Source organism: Vulpes vulpes, chromosome 7 (genome assembly GCF_048418805.1).
Source record: "Vulpes vulpes isolate BD-2025 chromosome 7, VulVul3, whole genome shotgun sequence".
In the NCBI taxonomy this organism is placed as follows: domain Eukaryota; kingdom Metazoa; phylum Chordata; class Mammalia; order Carnivora; family Canidae; genus Vulpes; species Vulpes vulpes.
The window spans coordinates 16,009,749-16,027,653 of NC_132786.1; the positions used below are offsets into that span (position 1 = coordinate 16,009,749).

General features: G+C 42.0%; 1 protein-coding gene across 1 annotated transcript in view; it reads left to right on the forward strand.

Annotated features, from left to right (window-relative positions):
• LOC140599525 (uncharacterized) overlaps positions 1 to 17,905 on the forward strand; it is a 476,056-nt gene that overhangs the window by 165,198 nt on the left and 292,953 nt on the right. The window contains exon 7 of the mRNA XM_072762680.1: positions 12,916 to 12,992. The gene's annotated coding sequence lies outside the window, so the exon portion shown is untranslated. The remainder of the gene's footprint in view (positions 1 to 12,915; positions 12,993 to 17,905) is intronic.

Consider the following 17,905-nt stretch of genomic DNA (forward strand, 5'->3'; position numbering starts at 1 on the left):
CAAGAATGCATCTTGCTACAAAGCCAGTATTTTTTCTTCAATTAATATAAATAAGAAATGGGACAGATTAAGGGATTGGGTATGTGGTTTATCTCTGGTCTGTAATTTGCTTAAAAAGGAACTCTTATTTCTTTTCTAACCTGTTCATTTCTCTCCTCTACATAGCTTAAAAAAGAAAAAAAGACCACCTACATCCACACAATATCATGTCCCCCAAAGCCAAACTTAAAAAAAAAGGAAGCATCAGTAAAATATTTATTTAACTTTTCTGCTCTAACAGACAAATGTAACACAAAAGGCAGCAAAATCTACATTATGATTTCATGATTATTAATTTGAATATGAATGGCAATGCCCGATTCCAAAGCTCGTTTGAACTGCAAAAGTAAAATACTGTGTTGTAAGTCATTTTTTCCCCAATTATATGGTGAAATCATTAAAAATAATGATTAAGTTCACTCAAAATGACATTGTAAAGCTTGTAGAAATATAAAAGCAGAATCTTTACATATATGTGCATGTGTATATATATATATATATATATTTCATTTTTTTATCGTGATTCATACCGCAAAGATTTTAAGGAGATTGACTTTTATCTTAGAATTCCTATTGATAAGGAGGATAACTACCTAAAAAAAACCAAATTGACCAACCTATCAATGGAATACTACATATTAATTTCATTATTGGTTATGTACATTGTATTATGAACATGTTTTTTCAATTGCAGAAATGTCTTCTTTACAATGAGTATTGTTTATTTGAAAAAAGAGAGATTAGACAATCTATAGCTAGAAAAAAAATGAGTGAGAAAAAATTTATTTTATTTTTTATATATCTGATTGATTTATTTATTATTTATTTCAGAGAGAGAGAGAGAGAGACAGAGAGCATGAGCGATGGGAGTTGGTGAACAGAGGGAGAGGGAGGGAGGATGCCATGTGGAATCCTTGCTGAGCACAGAGCCTGTTCTGCAGCTCAATCCCAGGACCAGAGATCATGACCTGAGCAGAAATCAAGAGCTGGACGCTGAACACACTTAGCTTGTTTACTTTACTCCATTATCCTATTATAATAGTAAATTACCACTACCTGTTCACATGTTATGGCAGAGAGTCTAACTCTTGAGTCCATTTTCTCTCCTACCCAGACACATAGCCCATACAGCATTCCCCAGCCTCCTCTGCAGCAAAATGTGTCTTGTAACTGAGAATAGACACGATATGATCCAAACCCAGGCCTAGTGATCCTCCATGTTCTTTCCCTTGCCACATAAGATGATTTCAGCCCATATTAATCAGAAATGTGGCTTCAGTGAAGAGAGACACAACTTGCTGTGACAGTGACAGGTACAAGGTAAGGTCAGTAGGATGCTGGTGGCATGAAAAAAGAAGGATCAGTGTTGGGTGGAGTTCCTGAAGGAAGGAAAGCTTCTCACGGTACATAAGATGAAAAACAGGTAGATCACCCATAAAGAATTATGTTGTTTTTTTTTTTCCCCCAGCTGGAAAGTTCTTTCCAGGAGCTTCAGTACAACTTACAGATAAGGAAAACATTTAGTAGCTGAGAAAAGACAAGTAGCAAAGTCCTTGGTTTCTTTTCAGGAAAAAAGCAAATTCCTATATTAGTATAAAGTGTTTGACTTTGTTTTCATTAATCGTCCTTCAAAAACATTGTACACATCTATTAAGCTAGGGCTATTCTTACGTACAGTAAGAGGTTGTTTGGCACATGGTAGAGTCATAAATGTTTCCTGGAAACAACTGGCCCAGTGTTTAAAGTGTTCGCTGAGGTAATAAATAATGCTGAAATATGAAATTACTTCTTCTACATTAAGAATGAGCTTCCTCATTAAAATTATTTAAAAGACCCTCAACTTGCAATGGCTCTAGTAATAGCTTTAGTTTGAGCTTTAAGTAGGAAATCCCATCTCCAACCTCTGCCTACACTGCCAAAAAAACAAAACAAAACAACAACAACAAAAAAAAAACACTTCGGAAGCAAAAGCAACAATTTAGGCTGTCAGCTGCTTTGGGAAGCCCTCTGTTAAGGCACATTTCAAGTAGAAAAATGGTCATTTTATTTATTTTATTTTAGGATTTTACTTATTTGAGAGACAGAGCATGAGCGAGGGGAGGGGCAGAGAGAGAGAGGAGAGGGAGAAGGAGACTCCCCACTGAGTGTGACCTGGCACAGGGCTCTATCCCAGGACCCTGAGATCATGACCTGAGCAGAAGTCAGATGTTTAATCAGCTGAGTCACCCAGGCGCCATAACAATGGTCATTTTAAAGAAGCCCCTTACATAGCCTAATACTTAATATAAATTGTTCCTAAGATACAAAATGATAAACTCCCAGCATTTGATCTATCATCACACCTGTGATTCACCAAGTTTGTGAAAATATACCCATTTTACCCATGCCCTACAACCCACGCAGCATAAAGGGAGAGAGAGCTTGAGGTCGTGATCTACAGTAATCCTCGAGCAGTAGCTGACAAGTTGCGCCACTGGTAAGGGACTTATAAGAACCCAATTGAAAAAAAAAAAAGTTGATGACAAGAAGTTCTGATAAAGTATAGGAGTGGTCCCCTTCGAAAGAGCATAAAATATGGATATTCATGTCCCATTTAATCTTTTAGAGAAGGCTGACGCTGCAGAGGGACCTCAATAATCAGACGCACAAAATTACCTATTCTATAGCTATTAGTCTTCATTTTCATTAATCCAAGTGTTTTCTCAATGGGAAAGATACTAGTAGGCCAGGATAACACAAGGGGCCAGGTTTGACAACATGAAATTCTCTTCACACACACACACACACAATTCTCTTTACAGTTGATACAGTTATGGCCAACCAGTGTGCTGATAGCAGAAGACAACACAAAGCATTTCATATGGCACCTTCTGTCTAACTGGTATGACATTGTTTCTACTTGACTCCTTTTATCACTATGGGGAAATATGTTTTCTTGCAGGAAGAGACATATACGGAATCTTTCTTCTTTGGTCACAATTCTGTCAGCATCATGACTTGTATGTAGGCTTACAAAATCCTTATTTTCTTTGGATCTGACGTAATCTTACCTCAGACAAAGGGAAGTAGTTTGCAACAAAAGAAATGTGTCCATGGGCTTACCCCAAAATCCACTGGTCTCAACATCTACAAGTAGCAGATCTGATAGAATGGAATAATCTGCTAAAGACTGTTGTAGCATCTTTCCGGAGACAAAATCTTGTGGATCTGGGATGGCGTCCCACCAGATGTTACAGACCTTACACCATTATCCAACACATGCCATCTCTCCTGCTGTCAAAATGCACAAATCCAGAAACCAAGGAAGGCAGTGAGAGTAGCTTCTTTCAGCAAATAGGTAGAAGTGCCCTAGTTTACACAGAAGAAATGCTTCCCCTAGACAACACAATCTCTGTTAAATTGGAAAGTAAGTATGCCCTCGGGCCATCGTAAACCCCTCAAGCTCTTAAACTTACTGGCAGAGAAAGGGACTACAATCATGGTTGAGGTGACTGATGTTATTTAACAATAGGAAATCAGATTGCTGCCGCACAATGGAGGCAAGAACCCTTTCTAGAACCTAGAGGTTTCTCTGGATTGCCTCACTTCTATAAAAGGTCAGGTAACAGAATAATGAAGCAATCCAATCAAGGCAGAAGCAATCAAAGGCTTATACCACAAGATCATATCACCAGATAAAGAATACTATAGCCCAGTCACTGACAGAGCTTAGAATACACATTGAATGGATGTAGCTAGAAGAATATAGAATTGTCATTTAAGGTCCTATGAGAGGTTACACAAGTTACGGGACTATGGCAGCTATATTTTATGTTAATTGAGAATTTCTTCTCTCACTTTTCCCCCTAGATTATCTTACATAAAGCTGGCATACTGAGGTTTGCCAACATTATAGATTTTATTTGGGAATATGACTGAACTGACATCAGGTCATAAGGTTATAGTAGGTGATGGGATTCATGTATCCCTTGTATTAGAGACACCTTTTTTTCGTCTGGAAAAGAAAAGATGCCAAGAATAAAGAGGAGTGGAATGCAGGAAATTTTCAATTTTTTCTTGCATATCCACACTCCGCTCTCTTTCTCAATGCCAAGGAGGCTGTCCTGTATGGACTACATCTGTGCACTTCCTTCTCTGGCTTCAGATTGGATCCGGCCAATGGGAGGAACCAGGAAGAGTTTGGAGGTTGGCAAAAAGTAAAGTCAAGATATCTACTCCCTTGGTTCTTCCTTGGAGAGTAGACATCATCTGTCCCCAAAAAAGGCCACAGTCTCTGTCAGGTGACCCTCTGCAAAAAGGTATTTTTTTATGAGCTCATATAATTGCCTTCTCCCTTTCTATTTAAGGTCTAGGAATAGTGATGACTTAACCGCTGATTACTAGCCCAGTGTACAACCAACTATTCCTTGTTTTATCTAAACTCTATTGACTCCTGTATAAGTAGTTCTCGTATTACATTTTCCTTGGCTACCTCCTGAAGTGTACATCTGTTTCCTGCTGATACAGATTTTTAGAAATGTAAGTGAGAACTGTAGCAGATACCCCACTCACATGATAAAGTTGATAGTTAAACCACTCTGATAAGCACTTAACCCAACATTTTCTCTATATTCAATTCTAGTTTTCAGTTAAACTCCCTAACATGCTTTCCTAAAAGTCTTCAACATTTTTTTGGTGTCATATTCTTCAACCAGTTAAAAAATATATGACGATATATCTGTAATATATCATGATTCTCTGTTCATGATTAATAAAGGTATTAGAGGAAACGAAAAGTAGAAAACTTAAAGGTAAAAAATAATAAAATAATTCTAATACTCTCTTTTTCTACCCCAGTAAAGTAACTTATGCATTCTTGAGGTGGATATAGTACATTCTGGAAACCATTGCCAATAAATAAATCATAGCATGCATTTCTTCTTGCTGTCAAAAATGGTTGTTCGTTGACATTGTTGGTTGATTGGCTGTTATACAGATACTATTTCATTTTGGTATTCACCTCACAGTGCTGAACGTGGGGTTGATTCTCTTACTGATTATTCTTAATGGTATAATATCAAGAAAAAGGAAAAGTTAATGGATAGGATTTCTTAGGTCAAAAATACGGATTAGGTTCAAGTGGTAGATGTGCATTGTGATCATAACATTGTCACATTTCATGGAAAAAGGTATGTTAAGGTATATATGTGTGTGAACTGTACATATATTTGAATTCTGATGAGGTGTAGTAAGTGGGGTTGGGTGGAATACAGAATCTGGAAAAGGAAATTTAGAATAGTGAGACACATAGAGTGGAATCATGAAAGCACAATTTGTTTTATTCTAAATATTAATCAGAATGTATTCCTTCAAGTCAGGTTAAAATACTGCAAGTTTCTATGATACTAAAAGCTTCATTAGGTTAATGAAGGTTTGTAAGGTTTACAGTTCTTTTTTTTTTTTCACAATGCAATACCATTTTTTATTTATTGAATTAACAAAGATTAAAATGTTTGATCACACACTGAACTGGCCCGAGTGCAGAGAAACCACCAGCCTTTGAGAGCAATGGATGGCAATTCAGCATTCTCTGTCAAAATGTTTGATGCACGTACCCATTGACCCATAAATTCTACAGCTCTAGAATGTATTCCAAAGTCATACTTGCATATATGTATGCAGAGTTGGATGTACAAGGCTATTCACTGCAGCACGGTTTATAATAACAGAAGATTGGAGACAGCCCGAATGTCCATCAACAGGGGACTGCTTAAATAAATTGCCATACATCCATACAATGGAAATCTTTACGGCTGTTAAAAAAGAATGAGGCAGCTCTTTATGTACGGATATGAAACAATCTCCAAGATATATTGTTAAGTGAGAAAAGCAAAGTGCTGAACACTGTGATTAGAATGTTGCTCTTTGTGAGGGTTTTTTAAGGATATAGACATATACGTCTACAGTTATATATGCAGAGCATCCTTCTGGAAGGATGACAGTCTTTGCAATGTTTGGTTCTGTAGAGGGGAAAAAAGGTTCTGCAGGCTGGGAACAAAGGAGGGGGAGGTGCATTGTTCACTTTACCATATGCAAGTGTAACACATTCTAGTGGATTAGTAATAATTTTTAAAGCTTCTGTTGGTTCCTCTTGCCCAAGAATCAAATCTCTTGCCCTAACACCCAGAGCCCTTTTGGTTTTGACATGAGTCTATTCTCCTTGGTCTCCTGACACACCACCCCTAGAACCCTCCTCTCTGAGGACATTGAATTTCTCATTTCTCCTAAATGCACTGTGCTTTTTCATACCTCATTTACTGTTTTCTGCGTCTGGTATGCCCCCTTCACTTTCATTTGCCCTATGCAGGGTTACACATCATTCAAGACCCAGAAGTGGATATCTCAATGCACATTAACACATTAAAAGTTCTGAGGAGTCCTGCAAAGAAAAAAAAAAATATGAAGTCTATTTAGCCAGTGCATCCCTCACTTTGTAACCCCAGAATTTCCTTCCCTCAAACACTGAGAGAGATGTAGTGGCAGTGGAAGTGGAGTGTGTGTGGTTAGGGCGAATCGTCAGACAGAGGCTGAGTCAGAGGTGAAAACATAGTGAGTGATACCTGCAAAGCACCAAAGGTCCATGTTCTCTGCACAATGGGGAAACCTTTTCCCTTGGTGACAGCTCAGCAGGCAGACACATGAAACAGATAAGAGGGAAGGAGGGAGAGAACCCTCATTGTTGAAGTAACTGGAGGCAGGTTCTATTCACCATCGATGGAAGAAAAGTTTCCTCTTGATTCTTTTACTATTGAGAGTCAAAATAACTGGAGCCACAGAGATAGTGTTGGAGATTCTCTAAGAGTGGGAATAATAAGCAATTGCATCAGAGCCTGAGAATTTTCTGCATGTGGAGTTAAAATCCCTGATATGATGTAGAGAAGTAAGAGACATAGGGACTGTTCCATGCAACAGCTGGGCTGGGACGCCCACCAAAGAATACAAGATCCCATCATGGCACCCATGATAGATAGCAGACAAGAGCTATCCTGGTCATGGTCTCATCACACTCCTTAGAGCTAATGCTCAGCCTTCCTTTCCAACTCCCTCAACCGAACTGCATTTTTAAGATCTCTAGGGAATGCCCCACCTGGCCCAGCCATTCAGAAACCCTGCTCCTCAGTGCAGACTCCCCAGGCCATTTGCCCCAGCCCCGCAAGCGTGACTCAGACATGTGGAGCATCAAAATCTTCTCCGCTTCTTCACAGCCACAGCCTAGTCTAAGACCTCGTGCTGCACCTGGCAACATTCTCCTAATTTCCTTCCCGATTCCATCCTGTCCCTAGTCCACACAGCTGTCAGAGCGCTTAAAAAAAAAATCAGATCATGTCATTCCTCCATTTAAAGCCATTAAGTGGGGTTTTCCTTTACTGTTTTAGTTTGCTTTGTTTTTAACAGCTTTATAGAGATACAATTCAAATACCATACTATTCAACCATTTCATGGTTTTTAGAATATTCGCAATTGTGCAACCATGACCACAATCAATGTTAGAATATTTTAATCACGCCCAAAAGAAACCCCTCACCCCTTAGCTGTCACTCCCCAAGCACCTCACACACACAGCCTGAAAACCACTGATCTATTTTCCACCTCTATGGATTTGCCCATTATTGACATTTTATATAAATGGAAACATATAGTAACTGGTCTTCTGTCACTGGTTCTTTCAGTTACCATAATGTTTTCAAAGCCCATCCATGTTGTAGTATGTATCATCTTTTTTTTTTTTTTTTTGTTTTGTTTTTTTTTTTGTTTTTTTGTTTTTTTTTTTTTAATTAATTTTTATTGGTGTTCAATTTACCAACATTTTGAGTTAATTTTCATGTGTGATATGAGGTATGGATCCAAGTTCATTTTACTTGTGGATATTTAATTTTTCCACCACTGCTGTCGAAAAAGCCATCCTTTCTCCTACTGCACTGCCTTTGTCAAGTATCAGTTGTCCACGTATGTCTGGGTTTATTTTAGGGCTTTCTGTTCCATCGATCAGTTTGTTATTACACCAATACCATGCTGTTGAGTCTTGATATTAATGCCAAGAGATCTTTTAGCAGGAAAACAATAGGCAGGATGTTCTGCAGGGAATTTTTTTTTCATTTTTAAATTTTAATTCCAGTATAGTTAACATACTGTGTTATATTAGTTTCAGGTGTACAATATAGTGATTCAGCGTTTCTATACATTATTCAGTGCTCATCATGATAAGTATACTCTTTAATATCTATCAGCTATTGCACCCACCCCCTACTCATCTCTTTCTGGTAGCCATCAGTTTGTTCTCTATAGTTGAGTCTGTTTTTTGGTTTGCCTCTTGTTTTTTTTCTTCATTTGTTTTCTTAAATTTCACAAGTGAAATCATATGATAATTTGTCTTCCTCTGACTTCTTTCACTTAGCATTATAACCTCCAGATCCCATCCATGTTATTGCAAATGGCAAGCTTCATTCTTTTTATGGCTGAGTAATTTTCGTGTGTGTGTACAGGTGTACACACCACCTCCTCTTTATCCATTTGTTGATTGATGGACACTTGGGCTGCTTCTATAATTTGGCTATTGTAAATAATGCTTCAGTAAATGTAGAGTTCCATGTATCCTTTCAAATTAATGTTTTTGAGTTGTTTGGGTAAATATCCGGTAGTAGAATTACTGGATCATAGGGTAATTCTGTTTCAAAATTTTTAAACAACCTCCATACTGTGTTCCACAGTTAGTTTTTCCCACCAACAGAGCACAAATGTCCCTTTTTCCTCTACATCCTCGTCAACACTTGTGGTTTTGATTTTAGCCATTCTGACAGGTGTGAAATAATATCTTAATGTGATACTGGTGTCTGTTTACCTGATGATGAGTGACATGGAGCATCTTTTCATGTGTCTATTGGCTATCTGGATGTCTTCTTTGGAGAAATGTCCGTTCATCTCTTCTGCCCATTTTTTAATTGGATTTCTTTCTTTCTTTCTTTCTTTCTTTCTTTCTTTCTTTCTTTCTTTCTTTCTTTCCTTTTCTTTTCTTTCTCTTTCTTTCTTTCTTTCTTTCTTTCTTTCTTTCTTTCTTTCTTTCTTCTTTCTTTCTTTATTGAGTTCTTATATTTTGGATACTAACCCTGTATCGGGTATGTTGTTTACAAATATCTTCTCCCATTCCCTACATTGCCTTTCAGTTTTGTTGATTGTTTGCTCTGATGTACACAAGCTTTTTATTTTTATTTATTTATTTATTTATTTTTTAAAATTTTTTTTATTTATGATAGTCACAGAGAGAGAGAGAGAGGCAGAGACACAGGCAGAGGGAGAAGCAGGCTCCATGCACCGGGAGCCCGATGTGGGATTCAATCCCGGGTCTCCAGGATCATGCCCTGGGCCAAAGGCAGGCGCCAAACCGCTGCGCCACCCAGGGATCCCCCACAAGCTTTTTATTATGATGTAATCTCAATAATTTATTTTTGCTTTTGTTTTCTTTGCCTCAGGAGACATACCTTAGAAAAATATTGTTGGGGTTGATGTCAGAGAAATTACTGCCTGTACTCTCTTGTAGGATTTTTTTATGGTTTCCGGTCTCACATTAGGTCTTTAATCCATTTTGAGTTTATTTTTGTGTATGGTCTAAAAAGCGGGCCTGTTTTCCTTCTTTTGCACATAGCTGTCCAATTTTCCCAACACCATTTTTTGAAGAAACTGTCTTTATTCCATTGGATATTCTTTCCTCATTTGAAGATTAGTTAACCACAGAGATGAGGGTCCATTTCTGAGTTCCCTATTTTGTTCCATTGATTTATGTGTCTATTTTTGTGCCCGTACCCATACTGTCTTGATGATTGCAAGTTTGCATTGCGGTGCCTCTGGTTTTGGTTAACCTTTTCAACATTTCTTTTTTTAATTTTTTTATTTTTTCAGTCTCAAATCTATTATATTTAATTTAATTTAATTTTTTTAATAATAAATTTATTTTTTATTGGTGTTCAGTTTGCCAATATACAGAATAACACCCAGTGCTCATCCCGTCAAGTGCTGCCCTCAGTGCCCGCCACCCAGTCACTCAGTGCCCCCCACCCCCCGCCCTTCTCCCCTTCCACCACCCCTAGTTCGTTTCCCAGAGTTAGGAGTCTTTCATGTTCTGTCTCCCGTTCTGATATTTCCCACTCATTTCATCTCCTTTAAATATATAATTAAATATATAAGTAATATATAATTTATAATATTAAAAATAATTAAATATATAAATAATATAAACAATAATAAAAAATTATATATAAATAATATTCTAAAAGTATAAAGAGCTTATACAACTCAATACCAAAAACCCCCCAAAAATAATCCAATTAAAAAATGGGCATGGGACCTGAATAGACACTCTTCAAAGAAAGATATACAGATGGGGCAGCTCCAGTAGCTCAGCAGCTTAGTGCCCAGGGTATGATCCTGGAGACTCCGGATCGAGTCCCACTTCGGGCTCCCCGCATGGAGCTTGCTTCTCCCTCTGCCTGTGTCACTGCCTCTCTCTCTGTGTGTCTCTCATGAATAAATTAAAAAAAAAAAGATATGCAGATGGCCAACAGACCTAGGGGGCCCCTCTAGGCTCCCCGGAGGGCGGGCCTCTGTGCGGGGGGCGCGGCCTGGAGCCTGCCCAGCACCTGACCCCGAGCGTGACCCGAAGGGGGCCAGGGGGTGGCCGCGGGAGGAGCTGGGCCTCGATGCCTTGACCCGACACGACCCGACCGTCCCCGTGGCAGGAGGTTGCGCTGCTGCCCCGCTGCTCCAGGCCCGCGGTTCCTGGCGCTGCGGGCTCCCGGCAGCGGCTCTGCAGGCCTCGGCCCCGGCGCGCAGGTCGGCGTGGGCCCCGGGAGGCGTGAGGGCCCCGGGATGGCTGTGCCAGAGGCATCTGGCCCTCGCGTGTGGCGCGGCGGGTGCCTGGGAGGGACCGCGCGGGGGACAGCGGGCCTCGGGGGAGGCGGGGCGGGACCTGTTGGCCGAGGGGGGTGGCGGTGGGGCCTCCTCCTGGCGGCTCAGGGAGGGTGCGGCCCCCCCCCCCCCGGGGCTCAGGGAGGTGCCGCGGAACCCATGCGCGCGCGCTCAGAGGGCTTAGGGTGCAGGCACCCTCCACCCTCAGGGCACGGCCTTGGGGCGGCGGCTTGAGGGCCTGGGCTGCTGGGCCCCGGGAGCCTCCCCAAGGCCCTGGCTCTTCCTCCCGGCTCTCAGGTCCCTCCTGAGCGCCCCAGCCTGGCCGGGAGCCCGCCCCCCGCCTTGGTCCCTATCAGGTGAGTACGGCTCCCTCTGACACTGTTGAATTTTGAAGCGTTCCCCTTTCTGCGCATCCTGTCCAGCGTTTGGTGTTTCCTGTCTGGCCAGTGCTGCCCCTTCTCACCGCTGTGAGGTGGGATCTCGTTGTGGCTTTGATCTGTTATTTCCCTGATGCAAATGCAGTGATGGGGGCACTTTCTCATGGGCTTGTCGGCCACGTCTGTGTCTTGCTCTGTGCCGGTTCCATTGGTGTCTTTTGCCCATTTCCGGATTGGATGGTTGGTTTCTCTGCTGTGGAGTTGAATAGGTTCTTTCGAGATCTCGGATGCTGGCCCTTTATCTGAAGGGTCAATTGCACAAAGCTTCTCCCATTCTGGAGATGGTCTGTTGGTTTTGTTGAGTGTCTCTTTGGCTGTGCGGAAGCTTCTCATCCTGGTGAAGTCCCAGTAGTTCATCTTTCCTTTTGTTTCTCTGGCCTTCATGGGTGTATCTTGCAAGAAGTTGCTGTGGCCAACTTTTGGATGGGCGTTGCCTGTGTTCTCCCCCAGGGTTCTAATGGAGGAGACTTGTCTTTTTTCCAGTGGATGGTCTTTCCTGCTTGGTCGAATATATGGTCTTGACCATCGAGTTGAGGGTCCACTTCTGGATTCCTCTTCTGTTCCATTGGTGGCTGTGTCTGTTTTTGTGCCTGTACCACACTGTCTTGGTGAGCACAGCTTTGCAGCGCAACCCGAAATCCGGCATTGTGCTGCCCCCCGCTGTGGTTTTCTTGGCTACTATTCCCGTGGCCATTCGGGGTCCTTTCTGATTCCACACAAATCTTCCAATGATCTGTTCCAGCTCTCTGAAGAGAGTCCGTGGTATTTTTGATCGTGATTGCGTTAATTGTGTAAATTGCCCACGTTGACGTTTTCCCAATATTCATTCTTCGGATCCATGAGCATGGAATAGTTAGCCATCTCTTTGTCTTCCTCAGTCTCTTTCAGACGTGTTCTGTCGTTTTTCGGGTTGAGATCCTTTACCTCTTTCGTTAGGTTTATTCCTAGGTAGCTCATGCTTTTGGGTGCCATCGTAAATGGGGTCGACTCCTTAATTTCTCTTTCTTCAGTCTCATCGTTAGCGTCTAGAAAGGCCACTGACTTCTGGGCATTGATTTTGTACCCTGCCACACTGCCGAATTTGCTGTATAAGTTCTAGCAGTCTTGGGGTGGAGTCTTTTGGGTTTTCTAGGTGTACGGTATCATGTCATCTGGGAAGAGGGAGAGTTTGACTTGTTCTAGGCCGATTTGAATGCCTTTTATTTCTTTTTGTTGCCTGATGCTGAGGCTACGATGTCTAGTGTTATGTTGAATAGCAGTGGTGAGAGTGGACATCCATGTCTCCTTCCTCATCTTCTTTGGGGAAAGGCTCCCAGTGTTTCCCCCTTGGGAATGATAATTTTCTGTGGGCTTTTCGTAGACGGCTTTGAAGATGCTGAGGAACGTTCCCTCTATCCCTATACTCTGAAGCGTTTGGATCAGGAATGGATGCCGTATTTTTTCAAATGCTTTCTCTGGATCTATTGAGACGATCACCTGGTTCTCGTTTTTTCTCTTGCAGATCTGATCAGTCACATGGAGTGTTTGACGAGTGTAGACCCAGCCTTGCGTCCCAGGGATAAATGCCACCTGGTCACCGTGAGTAACTTCTCAATGTACTGTTGGATCCTATTGGCTCGTATCTTTTTTTTTTTTAATTTTTTTTAAATTTATTTATGATAGTCACACAGAGAGAGAGAGAGAGAGAGAGGCAGAGACACAGGCAGAGGGAGAAGCAGGCTCCATGCACTGGGATTCCCACGTGGGATTCGATCCCGGGTCTCCAGGATCGCGCCCTGGGCCAAAGGCAGGCGCCAAACCGCTGCGCCACCCAGGGATCCCTATTGGCTCGTATCTTGTTGAGAACTTTTGCATCCGTGATCATTGGGGACATCGGTTTATAACTCTCCTTTTTGGTGCGGTGGGATCTTCTTCTACTTTTGGACTTAAGGTGATGGTGGCCTCATAGAATGAGTTTGGAAGTATTCCGTCTCCAGAAGCTTCAGCTGGCCTCACTGTAGTCTCTGTGGCAGGCTCTTGATTGGGTTCAGGATGTGGCTCAGTGGCCAAAGTCATTCGCTCAACTGAGGCAGTTGGCAGGTCCGGCATGTGCGGGAACCCAAAAGCATGCACCTGGGCGTGCTCTTCCTCCAGGGTGGCCACGGGTACAGGTAGCTCTTGCATGTCGGCACAGTGAGTCAGAGGTGTTACCACCACGTGCATTGGTTTGGTCTCAGCAGCCTGGCTTCTCGGCTCGAGCCGTGACCAGCTCGATCACCTCTGGCCCTGAAGCTTAAAAGGCTGCGAGGTAGGAGCTGGGGCCGGTTGTTGAGGTGGTTCAGGATATTGCACAGGGGCGGACACTAGTTGCTCCACTGATCCGGGTGGCCGCACTGGCATGTGGCGGACCCTGATAGCATGCGCCGGACATCATCTACCGCGAGGGTGGCCGAGATTGCAGGTGGGTCCTCCTTGTCGGGAGAGTGAATCAGAGGTGTGACTACCTCGTGCATTGGCTTCGACTCCTCAGCTGGCATCTGCGCTCTGGCCAAGCACTCAGCACCGACAGCCCTGCCCAGCTCGATCACCTCAAGCCCAGAAGCTTCATTAGGCCCCACCTTCGGAGCTGGGGTGGGTGCTGACATGGTTCATGATGTTGTTCAGGGGCCGAAGCTAGTTGCTGCACTGAGGCAGGTGACTCCTTTGGCAAGGCATGCCAGGGACATTGATAGTGGGTGCCCGGGGTAGCTCTTCTTGCAGGGTGGCCAAGTGTGCAGGTGGCTCCTCCAGGTCGGGACAGTGAATCAGAGGTGTGACTGCCATGTAAATTGTCTTGGCCTCAGCAGCTGGCATCTCGGCTCGAGCCAAGCACTCAGCACCAACTGCCATGCCCGGCTCGAACTGCTCAGGCCCATAAGCTTCAGCTCGCCCCCTTGTAGTAGCTCTGGCGGGCTCTTGATTTCGTTAAGGATGTTGCTCAGTGGCCGAAGTCGGTTGTTCCACTGAGTCAGGTGGCTGCTCCGTCATGTGGGGGATCCCGATAGCATGCCCCTTGGCGTGCTCTTCCTCCAGGGTGGCCGTGGAAACAGGGACTTTTTCACATTTCAAATACATTATTGCATATTTCCTTATGTTAAAAAAATAACTGAGTCCATGGCTTAAAAATTCTTATTTACTGATGCATTTAAATCTTTCTCATAACGATCTATGGCATTTAATGTATTAGTGAAATTGTTCATATCGGTGCCTCCGGTAGCTTTTTCTTCTGTACTTGTGGTGTTCCTGTTTATATCATTCGGATATCTTTTGAAAATCAATGACATTCCTTAGAACCCTGAAGATTTCCCCGGTGTTGTGTTTTTTTTTTTTTTCTAGTGTCATATATTTCCATTTATTGGACCTACTGAATACATCAGTTAAATGTTTGCTTATTTTAAATAAGCCCTTTTCTTTGTTTTGAATTTTTATTTTTATTTTTTATTTTTTGAATTTTTAATTTTTTATTGGAATTCAATTTGTCCACATATAGCACAACACCCAGTGCTCATCCCGCCAAGTGCCTCCTTCATTGCCCATCACCCAGTCACCCCACCCCCCCACCCACTTCCCCTTCCACTACCCCTTGTTTGTTTCCCAGAGTTAGGTGTCTCCTGTTTTGTCACCCTCACTGATACTTTCACTCATTTTCTCTGCTTTGCCTTTATTCCCTTTCACTAATTTTTATATTTCCCAAATGAATGAGACCACATAATGTCAGTCCTTCTCCGATTGACTGTTTTCACTCAGCATAATGCCCGGGACAGCTGCACCCCAATGTTTTTTTTTTTTTATTTTTTTAAATTTTATTTTATTTATTTATGATAGGCACACAGTGAGAGAGAGAGAGAGGCAGAGACACAGCCAGAGGGAGAAGCAGGCTCCATGGACCGGGAGCCTGACGTGGGATTCGATCCCGAGTCTCCAGGATCGTGCCCTGGGCCAAAGGCAGGCACCAAACCGCTGCGCCACCCAGGGATCCCTGCACCCCAATGTTTATAGCAGCAATGTCCACAGTAGGCAAACTGTGGAAGGAGCCTCGGTGTCCATTGAAAGATGATGGATCAAGAAGCTGTGGTGTGGCGGGCAGTCATGGCGGCTCACCTAAAGAAATGAGTGTACGAGGACTTCACTAAGGTGGTCCAGCAACAACAGGAGGAAATTGCAACCAAGAAAGGAGAAGAGAGCTAACATTAATGAAACTAACTCTAAAGCAGTTGACTGCCAAGCTGATTGTTAAATTGGTTATTATGGAAACAGGAGAACCAACTCACACACTTAGAAATGAGATCCCAGACTGGAAGCACTGGTAACTGTAGCTGCTCATAATGTAAGTTAAATAATTCCTTGACAACCTGAGTAGATCTATATCAACATGGCGGTCTTCTATGTAATTTAGGGTGTTTAGTAGGAAATTATTGAATGGACTTCATGATTCCCTAGAGCTTATTTTTGAGAGGTGCTAGTGAATCAGGCGGGATAAAAATGAATGCTCAAAAAAGTCCTGTTTCCATCTTACACATTTGGGGAAACTGTAAGAATATGTCCAAAGAATCTTGGTCTTCAGTAGTTTTATATACAGTAATAACTAACACCATAAAATAGCACTTATTTAGATAGAATTGATGGTAGACGTGGCAGTACTACATCCTTTTCTACAACGTCTGAGCGTTTGTAGTACTTCAGACCTTTCCATCAGGCGTCAATATTAAATATAGAATACCTCTAGAAAGTGTGAAAATAATTTTGTCTTTGGAATTAGATAACGTGACGTTTTTCCGTGTGTCCCATTGGACTTTTCTAGTGATGATCCTCCTAGGATGATGCTTTATCAGTCGGTGTCTGGATTTTATGGACTAAAAACCTGATACTTTCTTTTACAGTTGAAATCTGTAAATTATCTTTATACTTAATTTTCTATGTCTTTTCGTAGCAAAAAGTAAGCAAAATATGCCAAGACAAAGAATGATGGTCCCCCCACCAAACCTTGAGCATAACCGTTGAGGAACAAGAACTGTTGGAGATCTATGTGTGTGTATCTGTACGTACATCCATGCACACATGGCAAGATTTAACAGAAATCACAATTCCGACATCATCTGTGGTTTATGTCACAGCTCTTCTCTGTCGTCAGCCTCTGTTTTTCTCTTTGGGCTTTCGTTGAAAAATACTCGGCCTCATGTCTTTCGCTCTGAGACTTTAACTGTAATCCTTGAAATCTTAATTTCAGTTCAGAACCCCTAGTCTTAGAACTCATGAGTCTCCAGATGTCCATGACTGTCACCAAAAGTTGAAAATCCTATCGGTTTGCCCTTTTTTTTTTTTAAACTAAAGACTTAAAGAAAGAAAGAAAAAATGCTACTTTCTGTCTTGACAAACATGAGGAAGAAACTGCAAACAGGAATACAGGTGGTAGCAACTCCTTCCGTTGCCTCCCCTTGTACTTTTAAAAGAGCTTTGTTATGTGGTTAATGATGGAGAAAGTTGACAACATGCACTGTATGTGTCTGCTGTCCGCAAATTGTATTGTGTGACCATATATTTTTCCCAGTCATTGAAAGGATTCTCCCAGTGTGATACCTCTTCATTTTAAAAAAGTCGTTTTTTCTCCTTTATAATAGTCATCATTTGGTTCTGGATGTATTACACTGAGTGAAGTAAGTCAATCGGAGAAGGCAAACATGGTAATGTCTCATTCATTTGGGGCATATAAAAATAGTGAAAAGGAAGAAAGGGGAAAGGAGAACAAATGAGTGGGAAATATCAGAAAGGGAGACAGAACGTGAGAGACTCCTCACTCTGGAAAACGAACAAGGGGTGGAAGAAAAGGAGGTGGGGTGGGGGTGTGGGGTGACTGGGTGATGAGCATTGAGGGGGGCACTTGATGGGATGAGCGCTGGGTGTTATGCTGTATGTTGGCAAACTGAACTCCAATTAAAAAAATCATCATTATTTTATGACATTTATAAAATGCAATAAAAGATAAGGAAACCATCCTGAGAGGCAGGATGCCTCTCTCATTTGGCCATCTTTTTAACATGTTTTACTTATTTTCCTCCCTTATTATTTAAGGCTTTTTTGGATGTATGCACTGACTTTTTTTATCCGCTATGTTTTTGAGGAATAAGCTCTTCAATTTACAGGTGCTGTATCTTTTATAGTCATAAATTCATTGGTTTCTAGAAAGACACATTTGCTTCCATGTATCCATTAGAGTGCAACAATACTGAACTCCTATGGGATTTTCCACTGATGAAAGTTGTTTTTATACTTACCTGTTGTATTGAAGCAGGTCTGAAGACCAGGCAGAAAGCTGACTAGTGATCTGAATTGCAAAATGTTGAGAACTAACCAGTGGGTTGTCATGGTGCGTAATGACTGTGTGTATGTGTGTGTGTGTGTGTGTGTGTGTGCGCGCGCGCGTGCGCGCGCCTAATGACTCTTAAGTCCAGAGGAAGTTTATTAATTATTTGAAG